The sequence below is a fragment of the Squalius cephalus genome, assembly GCF_949319135.1.
Source record: "Squalius cephalus genome assembly, chromosome: 2".
NCBI lineage: Eukaryota > Metazoa > Chordata > Actinopteri > Cypriniformes > Leuciscidae > Squalius > Squalius cephalus.
In genome coordinates, this window is record NC_137123.1 from 62,615,913 (window position 1) to 62,638,447 (window position 22,535).

At 37.1% G+C, this 22,535-nt stretch overlaps 1 long non-coding RNA gene across 1 annotated transcript; it reads right to left on the reverse strand.

Moving 5' to 3' along the window:
- Positions 1 to 568: 568 nt before the first annotated feature.
- Positions 569 to 21,444, reverse strand: LOC307145301. The gene is made up of 4 exons (XR_013818935.1): positions 21,374 to 21,444; positions 13,317 to 13,464; positions 1,942 to 1,984; positions 569 to 1,123 (listed from the first exon to the last, which is right to left on the reverse strand). It is a non-coding gene; the product is annotated as an uncharacterized lncRNA (long non-coding RNA).
- Between the last annotated feature and the right edge of the window lie 1,091 nt (positions 21,445 to 22,535).

Below are 22,535 nucleotides of genomic sequence, written 5' to 3' on the forward strand. Positions count from 1 at the left end.
AGAACTCAGGTGACTTTACCACAGCAGAGGCTGTGATTGGATAACTGGAGTAACCAGTGGACCAATGGCGTCGCAGCATCTCAGATGTTGGTTTGGTGTTTCTGAAACGCCGGAGTCAAAGTGTGTGTGATCAGAATGATTTGGTGTAATTCCCTACAGAAGCGTCTCACACGAGTGTGTTCCCGAACACCAGCATCCGAACGCCAGAGAACATTTACTGTGTTTCGTCTGACGCTCTGAGACGAAACTCAATTATGATGGAGGGAAAAAGAGAAAGATTGCAGAAACGTACATTATTATTACTGATATTTTGCACCAGGAAGTGACGATTTTGTTCTCTTGAACACATGGGATGAAAACGCTGCTTTATTTACAAAGGTTGTATGCCATATTCCAATTTTGTGCATAAGTTAATTTCACAATGTTGGATGGAAACAAAGCTAATGACAAAGAAATACAGCCGACATCAAAGAGGCCTTTCTTTTATTTATGACATTGTTGAAAAGAAAAAACAGCTTTGTGACAAATGCGGAAAAAAGTGACACAGATTGCATGAAAACAGGCCTGAAGAAAATGAATATGAATCATAAGTGGGTGGACATTTAAAATTCTGTTAAATTAAAACCTTGAAGAACAGAATTAGAGCACGAGTAGATGTTCAGTACATGATGTTTCTGACCCTCTCTGACCACAAGCTTCATGTGGGAGAGGGTGATTTGCTTTAGCCATTAACCTCTGGATGGTCTAATTACCGAGCGCAGATCTCAGGACATCCCACGACCTCACAGGGTTATTACAGACGGCAGGAATCATAAAAACACTCCGTACATGAAGATCTTTCTAGGTCCCGTCTTCAAAGAGTCAATGCCGTTCTAATTCCCGAGTTACACTTTGAAGAGCTCGACAGGCCAAAGGTTCGAGCGTCGCCCAGTCTTTCTTCACAGAGTGATAAGTCACGGGGATTTGATGTGATTTTATGGGATGGAGCCGCTTGGGCTTTGATGTCTCCGGTTACCTAAAATTAGATGTTGAATGGAATGGCGTGCAGGTAGAAAAAGGTGCCTTTGAGAAACGATCCGGGGCCAGAGGTTAAAGTGGACTAATTTACTTTACTGTCACGGGCCTGTCATAAGAGAGAGAGAAACAGGTGAAAAATAGATTCGCAGGAACAAGAACTTTAATAATACGACTGCTTTAAATATCTGTCGCCTTTTTCATTTTCAAGGGCGAAGCCGCTCGAGGGAGCCGCCGCTTTCACAGGGCGACTCCATGTGCGACGGACGGGTCAGTAAAGTTGGGCTTTCAAACTTTGAGCCAAATTATCCTCTTTCTATCGGCCTGTATTTGCACCTCAAGAACAAATAATGAGGTTTTTAGAGAGAGAGAGAGAGAGAGAGAGAGAGAGAGAGAGAGAGAGAGAGAGAGAGAGACTATATATATCATGATATACATACTGTATATATTTTTTCCCCCACACTCACACACACACACGTGCACACACAACTAAAACTATGAAAAAACTAAATGAAAATAAAAAAACGAACTAAAATTTAAATAAACTGAAAACAAAAATCAAAGCTAATTCAAAATATAAATAAATGCTATGATAGTTTATAAATAATACTGAAATTACACACACACACACACACACATATATATATACACACAGACACACATATATATATATACATACTGTACACACACACACACACACACACACATATATATATATACACACACACACACGTATATATACACACACACAGTCAAAAGTTGTATCTGTTAATAATTAAGGGACTAGCTATCATGAACTAGTGTATATAATTATAATTATGATAATTATAATTGATAATTAACTTCAAGATGTGATTTTCATAATGTGAAAGATGTAAGGTTCATTAAAGTCAACATGAAATCTTTCATCAAAATGTTATAACTTACTTCAAACCCAAATTCACATATGATCGAATCCTCTTTAACGATCCTGTTACACAGAGAAATACATCATAATAAGGCAGCAAAATGATTTATTCATACTGACATGAACATAATGCATTAAAAACATAATGGCTATACTTCTCCACAGATATTGTCTCGTTCTAATGTAATGCGGGAACGTCTCGTGCATCTGTCCGCTGCTTGTGATCTCAAACAGAAGTGATGTTAAGAATTGGTGGGACGATGCGAATCTGCTCTCTGATGCTGAAGATTACAGTCTGTAATGAGACGCGGATGCCTGTAATCTCAGACTTTATTCCTCTAGACTGAAATGCGGAGCAGTGACATTGCTTATTAAAGAACAATAAAGGCCTCAGACGTTTCTGGTTTGAAGAGCTGGAATAAAATATGACTGGTGTGCTCAACATTGATGAAAATGAATCAATGCACATTCACGAACATGCTTAATTCTGATTGAACAATAACTATGAGCAATAGCAATGCTTGCTTTCAGTTGCATTATACACTCACCTAAAGGATTATAAGGAACACCATACTAATACTGTGTTTGACCCCCTTTCGCCTTCAGAACTGCCTTAATTCTACGTGGCATTGATTCAACAAGGTGCTGAAAGCATTCTTTAGAAATGTTGGCCCATATTATAGCATCTTGCAGTTGATGGAGATTTGTGGGATGCACATCCAGGGCACGAAGCTCCCATTCCACCACATCCCAAAGATGCTCTATTGGGTTGAGATCTGGTGACTGTGGGGGCCATTTTAGTACAGTGAACTCATTGTCATGTTCAAGAAACCAATTTGAAATGATTCGAGCTTTGTGACATGGTGCATTATCCTGCTGGAAGTAGCCATCAGAGGATGGGTACATGGTGGTCATAAAGGGATGGACATGGTCAGAAACAATGCTCAGGTAGGCCGTGGCATTTAAACGATGCCCAATTGGCACTAAGGGGCCTAAAGTGTGCCAAGAAAACATCCCCCATACCATTACACCACCACCACCAGCCTGCACAGTGGTAACAAGGCATGATGGATCCATGTTCTCATTCTGTTTACACCAAATTCTGACTCTACCATCTGAATGTCTCAACAGAAATCGAGACTCATCAGACCAGGCAACATTTTTCCAGTCTTCAACTGTCCAATTTTGGTGAGCTCGTGCAAATTGTAGCCTCTTTTTCCTATTTGTAGTGGAGATGAGTGGTACCCGGTGGGGTCTTCTGCTGTTGTAGCCCATCCGCCTCAAGGTTGTGCGTGTTGTGGCTTCACAAATGCTTTGCTGCATACCTCGGTTGTAACGAGTGGTTATTTCAGTCAAAGTTGCTCTTCTATCAGCTTGAATCAGTCGGCCCATTCTCCTCTGACCTCTAGCATCAACAAGGCATTTTCGCCCACAGGACTGCCGCATACTGGATGTTTTTCCCTTTTCACACCATTCTTTGTAAACCCTAGAAATGGTTGTGCGTGAAAATCCCAGTAACTGAGCAGATTGTGAAATACTCAGACCGGCCCGTCTGGCACCAACAACCATGCCACGCTCAAAATTGCTTAAATCACCTTTCTTTCCCATTCTGACATTCAGTTTGGAGTTCAGGAGATTGTCTTGACCAGGACCACACCCCTAAATGCATTGAAGCAACTGCCATGTGATTGGTTGATTAGATAACTGCATTAATGAGAAATTGAACAGGTGTTCCTAATAATCCTTTAGGTGAGTGTAGGTTGTTGCATTATAGATTTAACCTTTTATGAGTTATTTCTGGGGGAATATTAATTTGTTGGTGAAGTCGTCCACACTTGGGTTCAGCCCGACATGTGATCGTATCCTATTCTTACAGATTCATCAAGCGTTTGTGACTCAAACACGCAGGCGTTCGACACCAGAGCAGAAGCTCGGCGGAAAGACTTGGGGAAAATAATGAACATGAGACTTTACATGGCTAATCAAATATGTGATTCATATTCAGAGCGCTTTGGTGCAGCTGTTGTCTAAACTGCTCAATGTATTCATCCGCCCACGATGCAACGGGACGAGCGCGTTACGGCTAACCTTACGACCCCGCCGATATTTGTCTCTACCAGAATATACGACGTGTTTGTTCAGGTTCAGGATTACAGCATGCACGAATATAAAATGTCTGTTTCTTGTTTCCCAGATGAATGTTTTATTGCTCGGATGTTGAGATTTTGGACTTTTGATGCAGACAAAAAATATGATTTACTCACCATCATGTTGTTTTAAACCAGTGTGCTGTTGTTTTACTCTGAGGAATACAGTAAGTACAGCTGTAGTGACCACAACGATCAAGCTCAACCATAACTATACATTTTACTATACTGCATTATTACTGTCAAGGTCAATACGGATTTACTGTCTCTATGAAGCCCCTCCTTCTGAAAAGCACACTGTGCTCTGATTGGTCGGCTGGAGCAGTGTGTTGTGATTGGTCGATTGCTTCAAGTGTGTTTGGGAATGTCCCGCCCCTTTCCATAACCGCCAGTTTAACACACAACTAACTAACTCAACCAGGCCCCGCCCCTTTATTCTGCGCATGAATTATTATAATGAGTAATATAGTGACGTGTTCGTTCCCGGAAGAAACTCAAGACTACAATGGAGGCGTTTCAGGAGTTCAGAAACACTGACTCTGATACAGAGAAGAACTCAAACAGCAACATTACACACTAAACACAGATGATGGACAAAAGCATAATAGAACACCTTTAAATAATGGGCTAAAGAATTAAATGATAGGTTACAACCTTTGTAAATGATTTAACACACCACACTATTATAGATGCAGGAATATCAGCGAATCATGTTTTGAAATGCAAACAGCATCTGACACCAGCTAACACACACCGCAGAAGTGTTTTGACAGACGACAGCGAGGGGTTAATCACATCATCTCCTCTCACACCGACAGCACTGGATCGATACGCCTCGTGTTTCTCTCTGGCTCCGAGTGTACAAGCCTGATCCGGTCTGACCCTGAAACCTGCCAGCCGGAATATTCCTGACCGTGATCCTGGGACTTGATGAAGCGTTTATGTGACTTTTTACTCATATTTTGTAATGTTTTTTGCTTGCACTGGGATCTTTGATAAGCGCTTCTGCTGGTCTCCTGCATCTGCACTTATTGAAGAATCTTTTCTCTGCTTTTCTCTTTCTCCTCTCGATTTAAACTTTTTGGGTGTACAAACTGATGATATCATGCTCTTGTTTTGCTGTTACAGACTAGCATGTTCATATCTTTTTTATTTGCTGCTTTTTGAATAATAGATGTCACAAAACTGCATCCCAGGCGGGAAAAAAATTTTCTTTTCTTTTCTTTTCTTTTTACTTTCCAAGTGTCACATTGTCAGTTTGTTTTGATTTCTGTTCTGGTCTGTGTTTGATTAATCCGTTCATTAGTTCAGTTCTGTCCTCCTCCACTCTTGCCTGTTTGTTTCTATGGTTTCTGATTGATTGTTAGTTCAGTTCAGGCGTGTCTTGTTAATTTGCTCTTCAGTTCTGTCTATTTAAACCTTCCTGTTCCTGTTCCTGTTCCTGTGAATTTGTTCGGTAAAGATTTTAGTTTATTTGTAAAAAAAGACTGCTGCACTTAGATCCTGTTTATTCTCCACCATTTGTAACTCTAAGGGCCCTTTCACACGTTCCTTGTTTGGTCCGGATTTTCGGACTTTTCATTTTGATCCGGATCAATATTACAGGTGTGAAACCTCCCCATGACCACGATCCGAATCAAACAGACGAAATTTGGTCTGACGTAAAGAGGTAGTCTCGGTCCGGATCAAACTGAACACAGGTTTGGTTAGTTTCTAGTGTGAAAGCATTCTCTGTATGGTTCGGACTTTCAGAACATTTACAGGAAGTTCCGGATGTTCCCGCAGGATTGCTCGCTCTTCTCTTCCTTTCCTGCCGGCGATGATCAAATGTTCGCACAACGAGGACGTTGATTTGGCGAATGTGAACTCTCCTCGAGTATAGCTGGAGCTGCAGGGAGTAATGCCGTCAGGGCCGGATTGGGGCCACTTTTCAGCCAGGGAGTTTAAGGCCCAAGACTGGCCCACTTTTTCCATGGTGGAATTCCAAATTAGCACTTTTTCCAAATTGGATAAATGAAGCAACAGTTCAGCTCTTACTATTGTGTAGTTTGTAATGGTTCAACAAATAATGTAAAGGTTAAATAATAATTCACTTAGACTTTATAAGAAGCAATTGCGACTTTGTTTCACACAATTCTGACTTTATATTTCGCAATTCTGACTTTATAACACGCAATTGCGACTTTATATGACACAATTCTGACTATCTCGCAATTCTGACTTTAAAAGAAGCAATTGCAACTTTATTTCATGCAGTTCTGACTTTATATCTTGCGATTTCTGACTATAAGAAGCAATTGCGACTTTATTTCACACAATTCTGACCATATCTCACAATGCTGACTTTATAACACGCAATTGCAACTTTATTTCAGGCAATTCAGACTTTATATGTCGCAATTCTGACTTTATAACACGCAATTGCGACTTTATTTCACGCAATTCTGACTTTATATCTCGCAATTCTTTCTCAGATATGTAATATGCGAATGTAAACTCGCAATTGTGAGATAAAAAGTCGCAATTATCTTTTAAAATGTTTTATTCTGTGGCGGAAACAAGCTTCTATATACCTCCTGGCCTCTTCCTCCCATCCATCCTCCCTGACGCGCACCGTTTACGGTAGGGCCGGCCCAGCTATCGGTAGGCGCCGGCGGTGCCGCGGTAGAAACCCGAGAAAACGTTTTGGAAAAGACGGCTATGGACCCAACCAACTCTATAGGAGGGGAGGGGAGAACTCCCTCACATGGTACAACCCATGCAGAGGCGGAACGTGTAATGTAGCCTAACTAACGTGACATTGAAATGTGAAAAAAAAAAATTATTTTCCTCGACCGGCCCAAAAGTGAAGCGGCCCACCGGGATTTCTCCCTATTCTCCCGATTACCCACTCCGGGCCTGAATGCCGTAATAATAACAGTATAGTGGCAACGATATGCGTCTGTTCATTCATTCTTGTCAAAGTTTCCCGTCGAACTGACAACACGCTGACGTCAGACGCACGTCCGTTTACACACCAATCAATGTCAAGATGCAGCCCACAGAGATGATGACGACACGACGCAAGTGTGTATGTAAAGTTCTTTAGTGCGCTCGCATAACTGCAATGTGAAACCAAACCAAAACTTACCGAATGTATCAAATGCATCAAAACATGAACTTTGGTGCGGACTCTCAGGTGTGAAAACACCCTTAGATGATGTAAAGCGTTCTCGCCCATGCAAAACTCATTGCAATGCTACAGAGCTTTATTTGATTAGTTAGCATGACCCTGGTTGTACAGTAGATGATGTAAGTATGGCCATACGCAGGATTTTAGAAATACTGAGGTCTGAAAACTAAGCTTGCTTGGCTTAAGGCCCCTGGGAAAAAATTGGATTCCCCCTGAAGCAAAGATTTAATAACAATCGCTTTAAAACATGTCAGTCAGTCTTTCATTTTCATCTGTGTCAGTAAAAATGCTGTCGTTTTTACAGAAACCACTGGCAGCAGTGGTTGGTATATCTGTACAGTAAATGTACATTTTAAAATTTAAAACTGTGATTTACAAAAACCGATAAATCCAACAGAACTTTTCTGCTGAATTAGCAAAGCCACGCTCATACTAAAATCTGTTTTGTACCTTTTTTTTTTTTTTAAGTTTATTTGAATTTGATTCCTTTTCCTCTCTCCTTTTTCTCACACAGGTGTCCCTGAGGTTTTTCCAGTTTTTTTGCATCTTCAACTAAACACAATGGGTCTCATTCATGAAACACGAGCAGAACGAATTTTTGTGTAAATTGTGTGTAAAGTGGTTCTGGCGTAAATTTTCGGATTCATTAAAATGTTCATATTTTCCAAATGTTAGTTGGTACGAAAGAAATCTACACCTGCTCCCAGCCACGCGTAAATAGTGCGTTTAACATCCGAACGTTTTGCTCATTAATAAGCTGCATATTAATTCACCTTATTCGAGTACATATTTACACAGCATTTTGAAAAAATATTATTTATAGTAATTAGGCCTACATACGGTTTTTCTTTTTACTTTTATTACGAGAGCCAGTAATAGCATCTGCAAACGGAACACAAGTCTTTTTTTTTTCTTTTTTCTTTTTCTTTTTTAATATTCAAGCTGTTTATTCCTTTTTTTTTTTTTTTTTTTTTTTTTTACAAGTCCGCAAGTCACAACAAGTGTTGCAGTCAAGCTTCATGTCGAACCATTTTCTTTTCACTTCTGGGACTGTTCGATTAACAGATGAAACTTAACTGCATCTGTAATATGCTGCCAAGCATTTTTACCTAAAGCATTATTACCTAAAAAATCCTTTTTTTTAGGACCTGATACGCCACTATGTAGCCTAGCTTACGCTTGAAAATAAAATGTGGCGTTTTGAATGAACTTCTGATAATAAAACTTCAATTTCTGCATCTGAGAAATTTCTCTTCTTCATTCGCTTTTGAGAAGACACGTTGAAATCCTTCGTTTCGTGTCATAATATGATGCATATAGTTGTCAGTCGGTTTTAGTGGGCGGGATTTATGGTAATTGAGAGAATGAGCGTGCACGCGCGTCCCATTTACGACTGATTGGAATTCATTAACCCACACACACATTTCACTATCAAATCTGACGTTTCCGAAGTATTTGTGAATCAGGAGAAGAATTTTCGGGGATGTCTCTTTACGCGCAAATCACTCACATATTTACTCGTATATTTACGAATGTTTCATGAATGAGACCCAGTGCGTTTTGTAATGTCAATACACATTACATGTAACACGAAGTAACAAGTTAAAATCATTCGACTAGAAACTGTAGATATCACACCAAGAATGTATAGTATACAGTATTTTCAGTAACTGGTAGTGTAAGGCATTACTCGTCTGAAAATAGTAATATTATTACAGTTTTCCCGAGCTAGTTACTTGCATTACATTTGCCAGTAGCACCTTCATCACACACAAGGCACACAACACAGAGAACAGAAGGGAAGGGGAGGAGGGCGTGAATGGAACAGTGATTGGTCTGGGTTTGGCACGAGGTATCATTTACCATCACCGATTGGTCGACACGCGGCAGTTAAGGCCAATCAGGGATGACTTCCCTAATGAATATTCATGAGTCTTCCCCTACCATCCTGGGAAAAAAAATATAGCGCCCCGGACGCGCGCGCGCAGCCCGTTCACTCTCACCGCCTTCAAACAACACGAGCGCTGTATTGCTCTCTCTCCCTCGCGCATATAGTAAAAGGTCGGAAGACCGGTTGTGTTTTATAGACAATTTTGCATATAAATGACTATTTATAGGGCTTGAATTACAACCTGAAACTGCGCATGCGCGGGTAAAACTACTGGGGTGAAACTGTGGCTCTGCGGCTCTGCAGACAGATATTATTGGGACAGATGGGGAAAAATGGAAGCGTCAACAACAGCAAGTACAAGTACAGTTGTTTGTAGTTATTTGTGCTAGACAGTGCCAGTCTGTTGTTGGCGTAATAAAGACCCTAAAGAACACTCCTCCTTTGTATGTTCTCCCTCCATCTGATGCATCTCAGGCAATTATAGAGTAATTAAGAAAAAAAATGTAACTAGTAATATAACTAGTTACTTTCTCCAGGGAGTAATAAAGTAAAGTAAGGCATTACTATTTTTGAGAGTAATATGTAATATATTACTTTTTTGAGTAACTAGCCCCAACACTGATCGTATACTAAAAGCAGCCCTAAATAGTCTCACTACATTTTGTTACATGTTCAAAGTAAACACGGTCTCTGTCTCTATCTTTGATGATAATAGTGTTAGCTTTCTATCCCAAATGTAGTTTAGCCTGCTAGCCTACACAGCACTGGACTATACGTTGGTTGGTTGGCAATGCTACGCCACACATCGTCTTTCAAATCGTTGTCCTTGTAGTTTGTGATTGGCTGAAGCCTTTTCTGTCGCCGCAAAAGTGGGAAAAAAAATCGGCATCGAAGTGAAAAAAATAAAAGTTGTTTTTCCGCCGCAGCACATTCGCGTTCGGTGTGGAAGCGCTCATTACACAAACAGCTGATCACAAAATAAAACCATCGCGCGAATTATTCGTGCGTCAAAATCGCTATAACTATAATAACACGGGTGGTAAAGAGACGAATCAAAGTTCATCATAAGTAGCTTTTACACAAGCTGAGGGAAATACTAACACATCAAAGCTGCAGTTTCATACACACAAATATCAAGTTTAATCAAAGTAAAATCATTTAGGTGAGTAAATTATGAAGTTTTTGGCTTAAGCATTTTATTTTAGCAGGGAGCAAGAACCATGGAGGAAGACAGATTAAATAAAGCAGACGGCCTTCAGGCGTTTATGGGGTTTGTTTTAAGAAGTTCAATTATAGATGACTTGATAAGTTGGCACTGAAACGTCTGTGCTGTTATTAATCATGTACAGATGGCAAAAACTAAGTTAAGCGAAAGGCTGACTGAACCGGTATGGAAGGGTTAAAGTGTGGATTTTCTGCATGGGTTCAAGTGATTACAGGTCAATAGCAATCACTCAAACTCTAGAAAAACATTTAAAAAAAAATCAATAGGGGAATTTGAAGTGACGAGTAAAAGTTATGAGTATGAGTTATTGAACAGTTTGAGTGTGTGCTTGGTACTAAGAGCTTGGGAAGGGGTCAAATTGTTTCCGTTTAAACCCAACTTTGGTTTTTGTTAATCAAATGCTATTCAGAAGAAGTGGTCTTTGGTTCAAGTCATGAACGCACCTCTTCAGATGTGAAGTGGTTTCCGCTGGGACACTTGCTGGCAGTCTTTTAATTAGTGCTATTGGCGATACACTGAGTGTCATGTGGTTCCTTCTCTTCATTCTGAATGCAGAATGATTGGATTGAGGAGTCTGGAAGCTTCGAGACTCAGTCGGAAAAGACATATATAGACATGCAGCGGATCTTATCTTGCATAATCTCGTATTAAGGACAGAAAAGTTATGAAGTTATGAAGAGTGAGGTGATTTAGTTAACCATTTTATTTGGACAAATAATATTTATAAAATAATGACATCTGTGTACAAATTTTATATATGCAATTGATATGTGCTCATGTTTGTGTATGTATAATATAACATTAATGGGGGCTCATCCGGGATTATTTTCTTATGATTGGCCCATCCCGAAACAATTTAATATTGTTTATATATATATATATATATATATATATATATATATATATATTAATAAGTTATTCAACAAGGACACATTAAATTGAGAAAAAAATGACAGTTAAGACATTTATAATGTTACAAAAGATTCTATTTGAAATAAATGCTGTTCTTTTCAAGAAATAAAATGTGTCACGGTTTCCAAAAGAATTAAAAATATCAAGCAGTAGCACAACTGTTTTCAACACTGATAATAATCATAAATGTTTCTTGAGCATTAAATCATCATATTAGAGTGATTTCTGAAGGATCATGTGACACTGAAGACTGGAGTAATGATGCTGAACATTCAGCTTTGATCTTTGTTATAAATTACATTTTAGTATAGATTCACATAGAAAACAGCCATTTACATTTTAATAATATTTCCCTATTTGGTAACACTTTAGAATACTGTTCCTTCATTAATGAATAATTACACAGGAACAAACGAGTAAAGAATTATTAACATTCTAGTAACTACTATTAACTAACAAGAAACTCTGATTAACAAATTAGTAAGTAATAGCGCTCAGATGAATGTAGTAGTTCACTATTAGTTAATCAAGAACTACTATTTTTCTCATACCTCCCAGAGAACTACTATCTACAGGTTCATAATTAACATGAATAATGCATAATTTATAATAAAAGGTAATGGTAGCCCACTAGTAATGACTCAAGTATTACTACATCATTCTAAAGGAACTACTAATTATTTGGATCAGTATCTAAAGTGAAAAACATGATAACTACCTAATATTGACTGAAGTCATTGTAAGCTTTTGAGATTTTTGTAAGATTTTGAATAGTAATTCCTTCCAATGGATTTGGTGACACTTTAGTCATTACTAGTGTGTTCCCATGATCTTCACTTTAGAGACTGATCCAAATAATTAGTAGTTCCTTTAGAAAGATGTAGTAACACTTGATTCATTACTAATGGGCTACCATTACCTTATATTAAACATTGTGCATGATAAATATTTATTAACCTGTATATAGTAGTTCTTATAGTCTTCAGTGAGGTATGAAAAATAGTAGTTATTGATTAGCTAATAGTGAACTAACACATCCGACTGAGCGCTATTACTTACTAATTCGTTAATCAGAGTTTCTTGTTAGTTAATAGTAGTTACTAGAGTGTTACTAATGCATTACTCATTTGTTCCTGTGTAGTTATTCATTAATAAAGGAACAGTATTCTAAAGTGTTACCCACTATTTTACTGTATTTTTAATCAAATAAATGCAGGCTTGATGAGCAGAAGAGACTTCTTTCAGAAACATCTCAGTAGCCGCGTTTCCATTACCCTTCAAATTGAAATTGCGAATTGAAAATACGCCCAATGGAAACACGTCAATTTCGCAAAAACTCCCATTTATCGCAAAAAAAGTTTTTACGCTCGCATGAGGGGGTTTTTCAAGAGCTCGAAGCAGAAATGAATGAGAAACACCCAGAAACACCTCATGTGTGTCATTAATGCTTGGATAACACGCCTACGTTTCCTTCCATTAATAATAATAATGTCTAGTGCGGTACATGACTGTGATATATATAAACTTACCAACGCCCGTTGCCATGATTTTTGGAATAATTTATCGCTAGAGGAAAAAATGACGTTTTAGTCGCATAACATCGTATAATGGAAACGCTGTCATTTCGCAATAAATTTTAATCAATATTTAGAAAAAAAATCGCAAAAGTTTTGCGCAAATCTTTAATGGAAACGCGCCTAATGACCCCAAACTTTTGAACAGTATCGAAGGCACAATTCATGCATTAATTATAATACCTTTGGTAGAAACGATGATTAATTTTTGTAGGTGTTTAGCTTGAGTCCTTTTCATTTCTCTACGTTTTATTAATCAACACGCTGTCATTCACTCACAGTGAAATTAAAGGCCGCTGGCTTCCATTTGCAATTATCTGATACAATAAACACATTAAAACGGCCCCTAGGGATACAAACTATTATTTATCCTACATTATAACAAACAGACTTGAGCAAAGCACAGGACTTGTGGTTGTAGAAAGCCAAACACAATCCGTCTGTTATCAGGTGTTTCCCACACATGATGCTCACCTGTGAATGTTTACATCATTGCTTTGAGAAACCGCCTCAGTTTCCAAAAGAATCCAATATCTGGGAAAAAGATCCCAGTCTTGCCTTTCCTCTTTGCTAATTCCACAAACGTTGTTCGTCCAATATCAGCAACCCCGAGCGCAGGTCTCTGTGGAGGAATAGAAATGCAATCTAAATCCATTTTGTGTTTACTCAGGCCCTCAGACACACAAAGTGAAGGTAATAACCTTCAGCCTTTGCTTATCTCTCAGTTTCCAAAGCAAGTCAGTGAGTATGTAAGAAATTAAATAAATAACTGTTATTCTTTTTTCTCCTTCCACAGACTCGTGTGATGTTGACCTGAGCTTCCCGACTGAAGTAAAATGGTAAAAACGAAGCGAAAACGTAGCAGGAAAAGTTGGTACATATTCCCTTATCTATCTTTAAAAGCACAAGGAAGAAATCACAGAGCTTCAGGGAGGAATTTCAGATTTCAAATATCTTTCAAATTATAATCTCTAAATTGAATGAAACATCAAGTGCGTTCAATACTTGAGGTACATGTGTCGTGTTTGGACTTTGACTGTGAAGCTTAGAGTCTGAACATCTTCAAGCCCTCCAGAGACGTCGTGGCCTTTTCTTCTGCATTTCCCTTTGGTGATTTCCATTATTTTAAAAATGCCACCTTCTGTTTCCCGGTACAGCAAACGTGACCCGCATCCGTATCCCCGGCTTTATTTTGTGCACTTAATTTCAACAACTCCACTCATAATAAATTGGGAAAAAATGACTCTAAACAGTTGCGTTTGTTTATTTGGTTCCTCTCACCAAAACATTGTTTTAAATCATTGTCCTAACAATATTTTTAACCGTTAGCCCACTTTAATTAATCAAAAGCATAATGTTTAGCAGCTCTGACCCAACAGTGTCAATGCATTATTCTTCCCCATTATAAAAAGGAATAACTTAAAAAGCAAAATTATGACAGACAGGAAATCATTCAAACCTTTTCTACAGCATGACGTGAATAATCGGTAACACTTTATAATAACTGCATGCTATTAATCATTAGTTAAGCATTACTAAACAGTTAATTCATCATTTATAAAGCATTAATAAGCAGTTTCTATAAATGCTTTATTCTTGATTTATAAGCATATCTATAATGTGTTTAATAATTGTATTTTCATACTTTATTAATGTTTAACTTATCATTTCTAAATGAAGTATAGCATTATTTACAAACCAGTTACATTATTTACCATTATTTACAAACTAGGTGTTGTCATTTAATAAGATCACTTGGAAAGTGTAAGTAAATGTAGTAGATTCAGGTATAAAGCATTTAGTAGTGGTCAGTTCACTATTTTTGTGAGCTCATCTAAAGTGAGGACTAGTTATGCTTTGTAAAGCATTTATAAAGGAGATTTAGCCTAAAGACTCAGTATCTTCTAAACAGAAAAAGGAAACAACATAGTGATACAGAACATAGAAATATTAAACAGCCTTTAAATCTCCTTTATAAAAGCTTTACGAGGCATAACTAGTCCTCACTTTAGATGAGCTCACAGAAATAGTTAACTAACAACTACTAAATGCTTTATAACTACCTGAATTAACCCTGAATTACAGTAGAAATACATGTTAATAAAGCATTTATTAACACACTAAGTAACTATTACTATAAGTCTGAATAATAATATGTATTTAAACAGTTTATTAATCATTTACTTACACTTTCTAAGTGATCTTATGAACCACTGACAACTCCTAAATAACTGGTTTGTAAATAAAGCAATACTTCAGTTAGAAAACATGAATTAATCATTAATTAAATATGAAAATACAATTATTAAACACATTATAGATATGCTTATAAATCAAGAACAAAGCATTTACAACTGTATTTCTAAACTGCTTATTAATGTGTATTAATGCTTTATAAATGACTAATTAACTGTTTACTAATGCTTAACTAATGATTAATAGCGTGCAGTTATTATAAAGTGTTACCAAATAAGGAAATAATTTGTGTGTGTGTGTGTGTGTGTGTGTGTTCAAGCATTGAAATTGAAATGAATGCAAATTGATTGCAATAAAAATGATATATAGTATATAGAAACACACATTCACACACAAAATATTATAATAAACTTTTTAAGCTATATTTTTGTCATTTGTGCAACCTTATGAATGGATAACATGAGATTTATAAATTCTATTTAGTTTGACCTCCTTAGTGGACGATAAACCTTTTATGAAGGTTAAGCGTCTCCTTTCCGCTAACATTTGCTTAAACCGAAACAAAAACAAACTATATATTATACCCTGTTTGTCCAGAACAATAATACATCATGCACTGAAGACGTCCAGATCTCCAGAACTGAACATTCCCTCTCTGATCAACTTAACCAAGACTTGTTTTTCTCACTGGAAGCGTTTCCAGTCTCTGACTCTTCTCTGACCTAGCAGTGGCCTAGATTAAATGACTCGTTAGGGAGCTCGTTTAGCTTTTAAGCGCTCCTGTAATTGAGAACATCAATATTGATTTCCTATTGAGAGGCTGACTCAGACCGATCTCTGAAGCTGTAGGCTCTCGATTCACACTCCTCTGTTCTCATGAGAATCGTATTGGTTCATTAAGTCCCTGCGCTACATTAGCTGACATATTGACACTTTGAAACCATATTGGCATTGATATCAGTCCACTATCCCAAACCATAAACCATAAACCACAACCAAAGCAATAGTAAAGTTTACTTTACAGCTGAATAACAGCATTATTGACTTGCCTGCGTTCACACAAAAATATAAATTCCTTCATCATTTACTCTCCCTCATGTCGTTCCTGTGTGACTTCAGTGCAACACAAAAGAAGACGTGAATTTCCATTTTCAATTTTCATACTGCGACCTCTCCGAAACTGAACTCTATCAGTGAAGCACAGAATGAAAAGACCTCGATGGGTCCTCGTGTTTTTCTGAGACGGGTTTAGAGATGAACTCTTCTGCTACTGACACAATGATGTGCTGAAGGGAAAAACAGCTACTTTCAATCTTCTTCTGGTGAAAAGGTGCATTTTAATGGGCGGTAAACATTAATTATGGGCTGGTAATGTTCATATTTGGCCTAACGTTGGCAAAAAATATTGTGATATTATTCGTGCAATGTATCATAAGTGAAATCAACAGGGTATTATTAAACTACAAATGTTGGTTTTCATTCAAAATATCATACTAGTGTTTAGTTCTGTTGTAAACATTAAAACCATTTTACAAGTTTGGAAACATCTACTGATAGGAAAAGTGATATACTGAAATAACACTAATGGAAGTCTGCGAATTAGGATTATGGATAAAAATCGATTATATTACAAATCATGATTGTCTATGATGGATTGTGTGTGCAAAGTTTATGTAACCACAGTCAACTCTGTGTTTAAGTGTAGTCTCTGAGTCGGGTTTAGTCTGCTTGTGTCGTCTTAGTTTCACTTTCATGGACTTTTAGTTTGTATTCATTGGTTCATGTTTCTCTTCAATCAGTTCCCGCTAGTCTTTTGTTGTCATGGTAACTAATGTGATTGTCATTCTGTTCACCTGTCTTCCATTCATTATCATCAGTAAGAAGTCTCTCCTGCTCACCAAGGCTGCATTTATTTGATTAAAAATACAGTAAAAACAAGAATATTGTGAAATATTATTACAATTTAAACTATCTATTTTCTATTTGAATATATTTTAAAATGTAATTTATATCCTGTGATCAAAGCTGAATTTTTCAGCATCATTACTCCAGTCTTCAGTGTCACATGATCCTTCAGAAATCACTCTAATATGATGATTTGATGCTCAAGAAACATTTATGATTATTATCAATGTTGAAAACAGTTTTTTTTTAAAGATTCTTTGATGAATAGAAAGTTAAAAAGAACAGCATTTATTTGAAATAGAAATCTTTTGTAACATTATAAATGTCTTTAATATCACTTTTGATCAATTTAATGCATCCTTAATTACAACAAGTACTGATTTCTTTCCCAAAGTTTTAAATGGTGCATAATGTTACATATGTATCTTTGTATCTCTCTCTCTCTCTCTCTCTCACACACACACACACACACACACACACACACACACACACACACACAACAACAACAACAAAACAACAACAAAAAATCTATCGTTGAATCTACATTTTGTTGATGTATGATATGAGATGAAGCGTCTTCTTTCAGATTGTCTCAGCGGTGCTCAACACCTTCACATTGATTTCACATCTTGTTTAGAAAACACTCTTTTTAGTGCGAGATCTTCACTTAATCAGCGACGGTGTCGGAATCACAGCGCCAGTGTTTCCTCCTGTTTCGCCTTAATTCGTGAAGACACAGACTGAGATATGAACATTGCTTTCCTGGATTATTATATTGATAGAGAGGCTGACCTGCTGTTATTAGAGCCAAACGCCGGGCTCTGTGCAAATATCATCAGATATGGAGGCCGTCTGAGAGGGTTAACCGTGTTACAGAGCCTGAGGTGATCGATCATGAACTCATGAACGCTGGGCTTCAGATCTCATCAGCACATTATATTCACCCGTCTGAAAGAGTGTTTGCTGATGTACGTAAATCACAGCGAGACACTTTCACTGAACGAGAGCTCGATATAGTACATCCCACTGAAAGGTCAAACTCGTCCCTTCGCAGATCTCATTTGTCGAGATATTGCTTCTTTTGCTCTTGTTGACTCAAGCGCATATGACAAGATTGTTTCAAACACCGGAGGGATATTGAAATGAATGAATGCAGTTTAAAGTCACAAATATATATTGTCAGGCCTCCTGGAAGAATTTAAATGTCCCTTTATTGCGTTCTTGTAAATATGATGAATATATTTATATGGGGAATATGATGTCTGCAGACCTTGTTGCCAGATTGGCATACATTTCCATTCAATTACATTAATTATCAATGAAGCTTAATTCTAATGTGTTTATTAATCTCATAGTTCATGCTCTTTTTATCATTTAATAATTAATTATTAAAATCATTATTTAATGGCTCTGAGGATGGACTACCAATAAACAGTTGTATTTTTATAAACTAAAGTTAACAAAGATTAATAATACCTCATTGTTGGCTCATTTTAGTTAATGAGATCTTATTGTGAAGTTCTACCGCCAGATTCATTACTGAACTTTTAGTTCCATTTTAGAACAATTTAAAAAGTAGAACACTTTCAAATTCAAACTGATATAGAAATTGTTTTATATATATATATATATATATATATTGTTTATCATATTGAGGAATAGCTGGTTCAAAGATTCATCATGATCTCTTGAACATATGAGTATATGGTCTTGATGATTAGAGAGTAGTGAGCAGTTGTGCTTTACAACACATACACTGACACACAATTTTGGATTTAATAACCCTAACCCCGTCCAAAACAAATAAAAATAAAGCACTTACATGCAAAAAAAAAAAGTTAATAATAATAAAATAAAAATACACTCACACACACACACTCTCACACTCACACTCACACACACACACACACACACACACACACACACACACACACACACACTCACACACACACACACACTCACACACTCACACTCACACTCACACACACACACACTCACACATAGTTAGGGGGTAACAGTTTTTCAGATGTTTGAAAGAAGATAAAGATATATTGAAGAAAAGTTTTAATGAGGATAGTTTGCAGTTTCATCAGCAGAAGTTCAGCTTCAAGACTCACACAGGAGTTCGTAGGCCGTAACCCCGCTTACAGTTACACAGATCACAGCAGTTATACACCACACACGCACACACACACACACACACACACGCACGCACACACACACACACACACACACACACACACACACACACACACACACACACACACACACACACACACACACACACACTCTTGCACATCTTTATGAGGACATTCATTGTCTCAATGCAATCTTTAGCTGCTTACCCTAACCTTACCCATCACAACTAAGTGCCTAACCCGACCCCTGACCCTAAACCGACCCTTAACCTCATTATAACCTTATCCTTAAAACTCTCAGAAGCTGAGGACCGGACAAAATGTCCTCACTTTACTCTCTTTGTCCTCACTCCTCACTTGGTCCTCACAAAGATAGTTGTACAAGTACACACACACATATCTCCATGGATTATGCGGCTGACACTCGGACCCTGAAGTTCGGCGCGTCGTGATCTTCCAGGTCGCAGATTTGGGTTTCTGAGCACCAACATGTCCAGAACAACATGTTCTGCACCTGTAACCAAGAAGACTAACACACACACACACACACACACACACACACACACACACACACACACACACACACACACTGACACACAGCTTTTCCCAGGTTGGATTTGGCCAGGCTCTAACTATAAACAGGAGAGTCTCAAAACATCAAGATAATGCGTTCATTCTCTCAAGGAGAGCTACACTTTAGTCTAACTGGAAAGTAAGGCTTTAACAAAGAGTCCCTTAAACTAGTGGCTTCGATGACCCCTGTATGTTTGACCTTTCTCAAACACAAAACAAGACCCTATTTCATTTCTGGAGGTCGGGCTGAATGAGCAAGCACTGTCACTGCATTCAGATATCAAATACAGACATTACAGAATACATGAGGAGAACATTTCAGTGATCACACTGGGAACCTCTATAACAAAGTATAATCTCCAGACAAGTCATTCAACTCGTTTGATATTTAGAAGGAAAAATATTGATTAATACATTGATTATAATCACTCATTACATGTACATTGAAGCAGCAGTTTATTCCAATCCCCCCTTTCAATATATATATACACACTTTATTTCTTCAGCATCACTTATGTAAAAAAATAAGTGAAAAAACGAGAAAAATGAAATTACCTTGCCTGTGTCCTGAACCTGTACATCTACATTGATTGTTAACTCGCACCATTTGTTCTTAATAACTCTTCTTCGAACATGAACTTTAATCCAAGACAGTTGGTGAGTTTGCCGTATTTGACCCACTCAAAAAACTTCACGTTTCACCTAAGAAACATTAAAATGTCCATTTTACTGAGTCGAAGTGCCCGAAGTCAAACCCACTTTTCAACAATTACTGACTGCCCCTTCAACCTGAATCCCACAGCCATCATAAATTAAGAGCTCATTCCTTCAACAAGAGTCAAAGCAATTATGACAGGGTGATTCGTTTAGAAAGAGCTGGAAGCTCTACATGAGCGAAGTCAGATCCGCCGCTCCTGTCATTATTCATTGTTAGAAATAACCGATGGAAGGTTTTGGGGGTAAAAACATTATTCAAGGCCCCCAAGTGGAAGGAAAACCTCAGATGTCCTCATTTAAACGGAGTATTTTACAATAGAACAGGAACAGTAGACTTTCAGTGGCTTTGTCTCCATCCGAAGTTGTGAATTTAACTTGGAATATTGCATAAAACAGCATTTCCATCCCATCCAAATCCAAAATCATCACTTTCACCACAATAGGTTTTTATAAATCATTTTGATGACAGACGTTCCCCTGGTTAGTCCAGTTATCCAATCACAACGTCACTCGATGTTTGTGTGAGCATCGAGGGATTCATTCAGTAAATGTGTTTCTATCGTTGTTTATGTGAATGTTTTCTTAACGGTTAAAAAAAAAAATCATCCTCCTCAATTGACCCTTCGCAGGGAGTTTGATTGACAGGCGATCTAACCAATCATAATCCGCCATCCGCCATTTTGTACGACAAAGCAGTCAGGAGAGATAGCAGATTAACATGGGAGGATTTGAACTTGAAAAACGAAGTGTACCGACGCCTTTCCGCGGTTTAAAACAACATTCCTTCTTATGTTCATTCATGTTTATTTGATGCTATAAATGAACTAGAAGGAAGAGATGATCGGTTCACGAGCAGCTTTAACTGATGCTCTACAGCGATCTGTCAGACACATTTAAGAGCCACAAAACGGTATCGTTTAAATTTCTTTAAAAAAAATGACCAAATTTGAAAGGTGAGACTTTGTTTAATATGTTTAATATCAAAAGTAACCGAAACGTAACCTGGTCTGTCCTGTCTGTCAGCGTGTTGTCAGTCTCCTCTCTGCTCCGCGATGTATTTTTCACTGCGTGAGAACATGGTGTGGCGTGAGCTTGTCGGACATAGCGACAGTAACTAAGGGGGGCGGGTCTTTGCGAAGGGTCGAGCGCATACTTTTTTTTATATGCATTTTTTTTAATTAATGCACATCTTGGCGTGTCCATTATTTATTTATTTATTTATTTATTTATTTATTTATTTATTTATTTATTTATTTATATGCAATATCCCACAATGCACATAAAAATAGATGGATGGAAACACAGCCTAGTGTGTAGAAAAGCTCTTTACTTGAAAATATTTTACTGGATATTGCTTTCAAAAAAGTATATCTCATGTCAAACAGAGAGCTACTGTATGTGATCAACCAAATATATATATATATATATATATATATATATATATATATATATATATATATATCAGAAATGAAATGTAACCAAGTGATATGTGACCACCACATTGCCTTTAGCATTTGTTGCAATGATATCATCAATACTTATTGATTTATGGCAATATCTCTATTACAGTTGTGAACAAGCTGGACAATATCAGAGGGGTAAGACTATGAAGTTATGAATAATCTATGAAGCTGGGAAGAATATTTCAGCTGTTTTCTGTAACTACAGAGTCAACTTTGACTCACATGATACTGGATCAGACAAGTTAAAAGGAGAATTTCCTCTAATACTTCATTTTACAGGAAGTATTATATATATATATATATATATATATATATATATATATATATATATATATATATATATACACACAAGGATATATGAATTTCTGACTGAATGGCATTTCAATGGCATTGTAATTTGAAAACTTTTTAAATGCTTAAAAGTAAACGTTTTTTATTTTTTAATAACATAATGTTACTGAAAGTTTCTTATAGGAATATCGTCAACAAAAATGAACAATATTCTAGAATGAACTCACCCCATATGTCATTCTCCTATATTATAGTATAGTATGGTATATTAGTGTTATAGTTGTAACATATTATATTCTGTTTAATAGTCTTGTTTAGTTTTCAGTCTTAGAATAGAAGAATATAGTTTAGTCATTTTCATGGATATATTAGTAGTATATTATTGTAACAAATTCACTGGAGGCAAGTTG